Here is an 8,100-nt window from a genome sequence, read left to right on the forward strand (position 1 = left end):
CGAAGTTGGAGAGAAGGTGCGGCCCTCTAAGGTTGCCTGCGTCCTAGTGTTGGTCTATTATTATTATTATTATTATTATTATTATTATTATTATTATTATTTCGCTTACTTTGTGTAGAGCTCTCTTGACATTGTGATTTTCCTTAATTATCGGCTCAAATGTTTTCCCCATGAGCCACCAGCATTCTTGGTGTCCCTTAGAAGGTTAATGTTCTGGGTCACTTTTCAAGAACAACTTTTGCTAAAAAAAAAGTAATACATATTGTGTCTCAACGCTGTTTTATTCGTAGGCCGTTCTCATTGTGCAGTTGGGAAATCAACATCGTGGAAAAGGCTCTGTTTGCAGAAAATATTCCTTCTTAATATTCACTTTTAGCACTCTGTTCTGTTCCGGTTTCTCTGGCTGCATTTTTTGAGCATGGAGCCACGATAAGGTTATCAGAGCTGCACTCAATATGCTCTTGTTCTATTAGACGAGTGGCTTGGACGTAGGCTTCAGCAATGAATGTGTGCATGACAATATGAGCTTGGCTACATTAGATTCTTTGTCTACTGGAAAATACTAAATTATTATTATCTCAGTCGAAGTTCAAGTACTGATAATTAATAGGTAAACAATAAATATACCAGTAGCGATAATGTGTTATGGTCGCACATTTAGTTCCGACAGATTTGTTTCGTTTCTACGCCAGGTCACTTGCTTTGACAAATCACTTTTTTTTTTGCTTATCTTTTACTCGCCTCTTCCTGGTGGTCATTGTTTTACTCTTATTCTTGATAATGCTATTCGCATTTTTATCAGGCAGTTTAGATGGGCGAGTCGGCAGGTTTCATGTCTTCGTAAACGAACATCACGAAACGGACGAAAGACGCACCCCACACAGCACTCGTGTTGTCTGAATCCTCGTCCGTCGTCCGTTTCGCGCTGTTCATTTATGAAGATTTCATTCATTTAAAGCCTCAGTTTCTCTTGTCATCACGGAGGCATGATTGCGTCTCGTCTTTATTTTTTTGTAGCCGTAACGTCAAGAAACGTAGCGAAGTGCAATCTGCCGAGACCGTGCAATACGCCGCATATGTTTCCCGTTCTATACCAACACGTTGCGATTGCGTTATAGGCGACGGGGAGTGAGTGCAGCTTCCGTGTGGTTGCACTTCCTTTTCTTTTTTTCCCACGCGACCTACCTCGGGCAGGGCGAAACCCTGAGCGGAGGCCAGAAGCAGAGGCTGGCACTGGCACGCGCGGCGTACAGCGACAGTGACGTCTACCTCGTGGACGACACTCTCAGCGCCTTGGACGTGCACGTAGCCGCCAAGGTCTTTGCGCGGGTCATGGGACGAGATGGACTGCTACAGCACAAGGTACTGGCTTCACGTGACCACCTAACGATGGCTTAATGTTGTCCCACAGGTGGCCAGTATGGAAACCTGCGCCATTTGGTTCGGCATGTGGAATCCGAAAGCCGCGCGAAAGACGAGAACGGAACGATGACGCCTGCGTGCAGACGTGCAGCGCCCGTGTGTGCGTCGGTCTCTGTTCCGCGTCTTGATTGGTTCGTGTCTTTCACGATGCATTCCCTCAAGGGAATGCATTATCTGCTGTGAAATTGAACTTAAGGTCCCTTAAAACTAAGCAGAAAGAAAGAATACTGCACAATGCGCGGGACATTTTTCAGAATGTTTATCCGATTGTGCTTGTATTTTTTATATCGAACAAACAAACACGACAATAAAAAACAAAAATGAAAATAAACAAATAAATGTTGCGGTATTGTAAAATGGCGGCATTCTAAAAACTCATTCGGAGGAGTTGAGAGAAGTGGAATTCGCACTCGGAAGGTCAGTTTATTCACATAAGTTAAGGATGTTTTTACGTAGTTTATTTTTGCAGTACACATTAATGAGCGATGTTATAACACTTTTGAGGCAATATAGTTAGTTTAGTCGGAAATATATGCACCGGAAAGCGTAAAGCCCCTATTAAAGGTAAGCGCTTCTACAATATTCACTCGACGAAGTTATTGTATGGAAGTTCTTGTTCTTGTCTACAGGGAAACTAATTTTCAGAATTTTAAAAATTAATTTACTGTTCGACCCTTCTCTGTCGACAGACCCGCATCATCGTTTGTAACCAAGGCGTGTTCTTGAGGCATGTCGAACAGTTACTCCTCGTGTGGAAGAAACGAGTGCTGCCATTCCGAACCTTGCCGGACCTGATCAACGACCGCAGGGCGCCGAAAACGCTGCTGTTCGGGAGCAGGCCGGGCTCATCGGTCACTGACAAGCGGGACAGCGGGTAACTATAGAACGCGCATCTTACACTCTGCTGTGCTCTCTACTGCCGTCGACCATCATCATCATCATCATCATCATCATCATCATCATCATCATGTCCACTACAGACCAAAGGTCCCTCCCAGGGATCTCCAGTTACCCTTGTTTTATTGACATTACCCCTCTCATAGCGTGGCCATCGTATACTTTGGGTAGCAATGATGTACCTATAGACCTTTTCATCGGGCGAGGAGGATAAGGCGCGCGGAGAGCCTTTTCTCCTCTCTGGCTTGGGCGACCCGGCGCGGCGCTGCTTGAAAAGTATTACTGTCGTGTGCTGCGGAACGATTTCGAGATGTTTTAGATAGTACTTTGCGAAATTTACGCCATGTCCATTCATATAAGGTCGTCAGGGAAGCCTTTCGGTGCATCGGTAACTACAGTAGGCGGAAATATCTCTTGGGGGCGCAAAAATATGACGCGCTTTGTCAGCCGCGGTGTACGCTCATTGTCAGTCGCGGCGTGTGTATGTGTTGTGAACTATTTTGCTTATATCGGTTTTAATTCAACAAAGAAAATCGGTGTCTCTGTATTAGCAGCTTGAAATGGTAAATCTGCTCACTATCTGATCGCTTGGCGTAGGGAGTAAAACATAAAGCATAAGAGCGCATGCTCGTGCACGGCCAACTTAAGGCAACCACGAAACATCTAAGCGGCAGGCGCTGTCAAATATTTGTGATGCACCGGCATCGTTCTCGCGCATTTCAAGTCTAGTATAGGCTTCAAATTACTATATGTCTACGCTAGCCTTCCTGCATGAGGCCGATGGCGCTGCTCAGCACAGCGATCACTGCGGTTGGTGAACCAGCACGATACATATGTAAGCTGTGCGCTTCGGCCTTGCCTTCTTGGCCTGTGTACAGCCATAATATATGAGGGATCGCATAAAAAGAATGCGATGCCTATTTTTGAGCACAAAATTTCCGTAATACGTGTGAGTGCGTCGTAGAGAACGGAACGAACACAACCTCTTCCTCTTTCTCGAAAAAGCAAGAGAAAACGGGCTAACGCCGCAATACGACCTCGCATAGTCACGCCGCACAACGTTTATAAATATATAACCGCTGATGTCATATGCTTGGAGCATGCGATATATAGAACGAAGATATCTAATACAGCGCCTGCCACTGCTTAGGACGCTCGCGCAGTTCGTAAACAGTCCCTTTGCTGGACAAGCTTAATTCAGACTGTAAGATATGCTGCTATTACTTGCCAAAACTATTTTATTCAGGGGCGGAAACCTCATCCATCGAACCAAGTAGTCACGCAATGTAACCTGCAGCGAACAGTTTGAACGCTTGTCAAAGTATAACAACACAGCTCCTATCATAGCAGAACGGTACCCATGCTGTTACGATCATAGCGTATGTTGCAAGGTGCCTAAACCGCAGCTTAGAAATAGAGGATAATACTGCAATAAGGTCACATTAGTGATTGGAACATTCAGAAATACACAGTATATCTCCGAGGCTGATTGTATGCTCAAGTACGCGCGCCCACATCGCGCTGCGTGTTTCGTCCACCTCAACGCCAGCAGAAATTCCGGCCATGACGCCTTAAACCCCTTCAGCACGTCTCACAGAACCGTTTACCACGTAGAAGACGCACGTCATACTAAACAGACCGCACGACCGCGAAAACAAACGCCAGAACCTACCTCCGAGCGCATACCTGCCATGCAGAAGACCGCTTTCACCCAAGCCAGTATGGCGCTGCTCATAGGCGGCGCCACTGCGTTCACAATATGGCGGCGCCTACGAAAAAACGGTCTATATGCCTTTTGAGTGTCTGGCCTGCGCACAATTTCTCAGAGTCAGGTAAAAATTAAAGAGCGAGAGATTAATTTTTCTTACTTGTCTTGCAGAAATCACGAGGAAACGATGGACGAAAACAGCGTTTTCGGAAAGCTCACTGCAGATGAAACACGAAATAAAGATTTAGTAGGTATAACCAATTCTTTCTTTCTTCGATGCATGCAGTAGTAGACAGAAGCCCACGCTTTTATTGGACCTCTTGTCCATCTTTCTCCGTAACCCTTGCTGTGAGTGTTCCCAAAAAGAAAAAATATACGGAAGGAAAAATAAAATTTACTTGGGAAACGGGACTCGTTTCTAATGCTTTCTAGTAGTTTCTTGCTTTCTAATGATTAATGTTACAATAAATTAGCTCACTATTGCTTTTATCCATTTCTTATCCACACTGATGATGAATAGCGCGGTAATCAAGGGATGTTCGTGCCGTGTTTCTTCCTCGTCCCTTGCTTATCGCACTATCCTGCGTCAGTACGGAATACCAACTCGTCCGCCATTCAGTACTTCTTAGTGGTGGTAGGTCCATGGCTGGGATTTTTACTGCTTAGAACTAGGTGTGCTATCCCCCCTGAGGGCCTTAATCCGAAGAATCTTGAATATATATAAAGATGGTATAAGCAGATTCAGGTGCACTTTCAAGAACCAAGGAAGATAAAATGAGTCAGGAGCAGTCAAATAATTTGACCTTCATATAGCCCATTCGGCAACTGTAAAATAGAATTCGTTGGCAGTTATTTTTTGTCATTGTGCTTTGGGTGCCTTAAGGTCCGCTGTACATATCGTCGGTTTGTGCACATTGAAAAGAGGAGAGGCGAGAATGTGCCTTGAGACACTGACGTCATCGGCGTGGCCGGTAGGAGCGGGTTGACCCGCGGGAGTCACCGCCAAACCCCTTTTGCCGAGTTGAGGGTCCAATTGGCCGAGAGATAAGGAACACGGAGGCGAGCGCGCGAGAAATCTCGTCCGAGTGTGTAGCTGACAGTTGTGAACTTGGGGTCGCAGCAGACGCCAGGTAATTTGTCCCCGAAGCAAGCTGGCCCGGCATAACAACTAGATATTCTACCCACTTTCCTTGCCGTATATAGCATATGTAAATATTGTAAATATATTCATTTTACCAAGAGCTTGGTCATTTTTGGCGGCTACGAACATCTGCCGTCTGGGGTGGGCGGCTACAGGCGGGAGCAACCTGTGGATGTTTACTGATGCTCACGGGCTTCGTGGCATTACTCGTTTCGGCACACTTGCGTTTCTAACTAACGAATGAAGTCTATTTCCCGAAGAACTTAAAAAATAACCCGCCGTGGTGGCGCAGTGGCCACGATGCTGCCTTGCTAAACCCGAGGGCGCGGGATCAAGTTCCGGCCGGATTTCAGTGGTTGCGAAATGCAAGAACGCCCGTGTACCATGAATAGGGTGCACGTCAGTGAACCCTGGGCGGTGCAAATTAATCCGGAGTTCGCCAATGTGGTGTGCCTGATTATCAGATCGAGGTTTTGGCACGCAAAACACCAGTACCTAATATTAAATTTACCATAAAAAATAAGCGTCACGCTAACCAATGTTGGCGAACTTTTCAGACGGATACTGCATGTTCAAAAACGCGTAAGAAATGAACGAAAAAAAAATGTGGTGGCACGAGCGACATTCAAGGGGGTGAAGAGAGGAGTGCACAAGTGCTCGCAAGGGAGAACAGAAGGGAGAAAGTTTATGCTTTTGGCCAGTTTGTGCGGCTTTTTGAGAGAAAGCAGCAGAATATAACTTACTGAGTACCCGTCCCTTGCAACATCGTTATTAATGAAACGAAGCTGCGAAGGAGGCGCAGTATACACAGAAAAAGAGCAAAAGAAACATAGCCGACTAGACTGAAACGCCTAACACTATATAACTCGCTACATAATTGATTTTCAGTAGTAATTTGTGCGAAATTAAACTACGCTAGCCAACCGTAAGAGATAAAAAGCAGGTAGCCCTAAGTATTACTTCATCGATTTGAATGGATGCAATTGACCGAGAGAAAGAAAGGAACGCGTTGGCAACATCCATCGATAAGGACACAACGCCCACCTATACTCATCATGAATGAATGATGCAAACAGAGATATGGAATACAGGAAGAAGGGAAAGAAAGAAAAAAAAATCAAGATGACGGGCCACTAATCCTAAAACAATGAGAATGAATTGAGTACGGCAATAGCAACAGAATCAATCAATGAGGTCACAGTAGTTATTTAAGAAATTGTAAAAAATAGTGAATTATTGTCCGAAAACTTCTCAATTGCAAACGATTCGGCAGAGACACTTGAGAATGATTACGTGGGGAAATTTGAAAGCATTACACCGTTTGTGGACCTCGGAACGTCATAAAAGCGGTCCTTGCATGCACGAACGCGCTCATGAACGCAAGCACTAGGCACGCCTTTAGTCATCCAGAATCGTGGAGCCGGGCTTCACCTTCATCGTTCAATCGTGCGCACCAAATAGTAATCCCAAAAGGCAAAGATAGAAATGTATTACGTAAGGTAACGGGATACAGGCCAATTACGTTGACAAATGTTGACTACAAGGTGTTCATTAACGTTCTTGCAGCGAGGCTAACTATACGGAAGTTAGTTGGGCCACATTAGACATGCGGCATCAGGGTTAGGAAAATATTTACAAATATTCATACAGCTGGAAGCATTTTAGAACATTGCGATAGCGCTCTCCTCAAGGTAGCGATACTGCAAATAGATCTAGCTAAGGCTTTTTACATGGTACCGCATAGTGTTCTCCTTTTTTTTAATTAGTTATGTACGACTTGGTTCCGTCATGTGTAAATGCATCAAAATGGCATATCAAAGCTCGTGTACCAATTTAATTGTTAATGGTGAACTTTCACAACGCATACAAGTACTCTATTCCGTTCGACAGGGTTGTCCGTTAAGTCCTTTACTTTTTGCTTTATTTTTCGGATCTGCTCTGTAGAAAATAGCTAATAGTACAGAAATCAGTGTGTTCAAGATACAATCCTATGAATTACGTGTGCTAGCTTATGCCGATTACGTTGCCCTATTTGCTGCAGATAGGGAGAGTGTTAGCTCATTATTAAGAATTACTGAAAGTTTTTGCGAGAAAAGCGGCAGTGAAATCAATAAACAAAAGAGCATTGATCTCTGGCATGGCCATTGGAATGCCACGTCCGTTGTTTTTGAAAATATCCGGTGGTTCACGACACCTAGTACTTATCTGGGGGTAGCTTTGGATGGATATCGTGAGAACGAGTCACTCTAGCTGGAAAAAACGGATGAAATGCGTGCGATGTCCGAAGCATGGGGTGGCCGTGAATTGTCGATTTTTGCACGTGCCACTATTTGTAACGTTTTTCTCGCCGCGAAAGTTATGTATCTTCTGTAGGCACTGTATTGTCCACGTAAGCACGTTCAAAAATTTCACCAAATCTTCGCCACGTATGTCTGGTGTTCTACGTGGGAGCGGACATCACGGACAAATTTGTTTCGTCGAGTAAAGAAAGGTGGTCTGTCGGTGTGCCACTTGTTTCTTCAGCAAGTTGTATCACGTCTCATATTAATAAGGGACGAAAGAGACCCGTTTCTGTGTTGTTGTTTTTTCAAACTATGTTAACAGTTTCTATGCCTGCTTTTTTTTTTCTTCCGCCATTGGCCCTCATTACACAATTTCAAGGTTCTTGCGTGAAGTTGTAACGTCCTATCGTTTCCTTAGGGCAAGACTTTCCCTTGAGTATCTCTCCAATGTAAAAAGAAATCGTCTAATGAAGGATATCATAGAGAATGTGTTCTGTGTTCCACTGTATCGGTTATTGTTCAAGAAGGGCCTGGGCAAGACGTACTTAAAAGAGTTAAAATATGTGGATACCGGCAAACGTTAAAACATTTTTCTTTAAGCTTCACACGGGAACCTAGCCTGTTAAAACTTGGTTAGAGGAAAGAGGGAT

The 8,100-nt window shown here is 44.5% G+C and overlaps 1 long non-coding RNA gene across 1 annotated transcript; it reads left to right on the forward strand.

Annotated features, from left to right (window-relative positions):
• The first annotated feature begins 1,165 nt into the window (after positions 1-1,165).
• LOC129383393 (uncharacterized) lies at positions 1,166-4,766 on the forward strand. Its single transcript, XR_011889980.1, has 3 exons — positions 1,166-1,362; positions 2,112-2,296; positions 4,199-4,766. It is a non-coding gene; the product is annotated as an uncharacterized lncRNA (long non-coding RNA).
• Positions 4,767-8,100: the final 3,334 nt, after the last annotated feature.

This window comes from Dermacentor andersoni, chromosome 8, assembly GCF_023375885.2.
Source record: "Dermacentor andersoni chromosome 8, qqDerAnde1_hic_scaffold, whole genome shotgun sequence".
In the NCBI taxonomy this organism is placed as follows: domain Eukaryota; kingdom Metazoa; phylum Arthropoda; class Arachnida; order Ixodida; family Ixodidae; genus Dermacentor; species Dermacentor andersoni.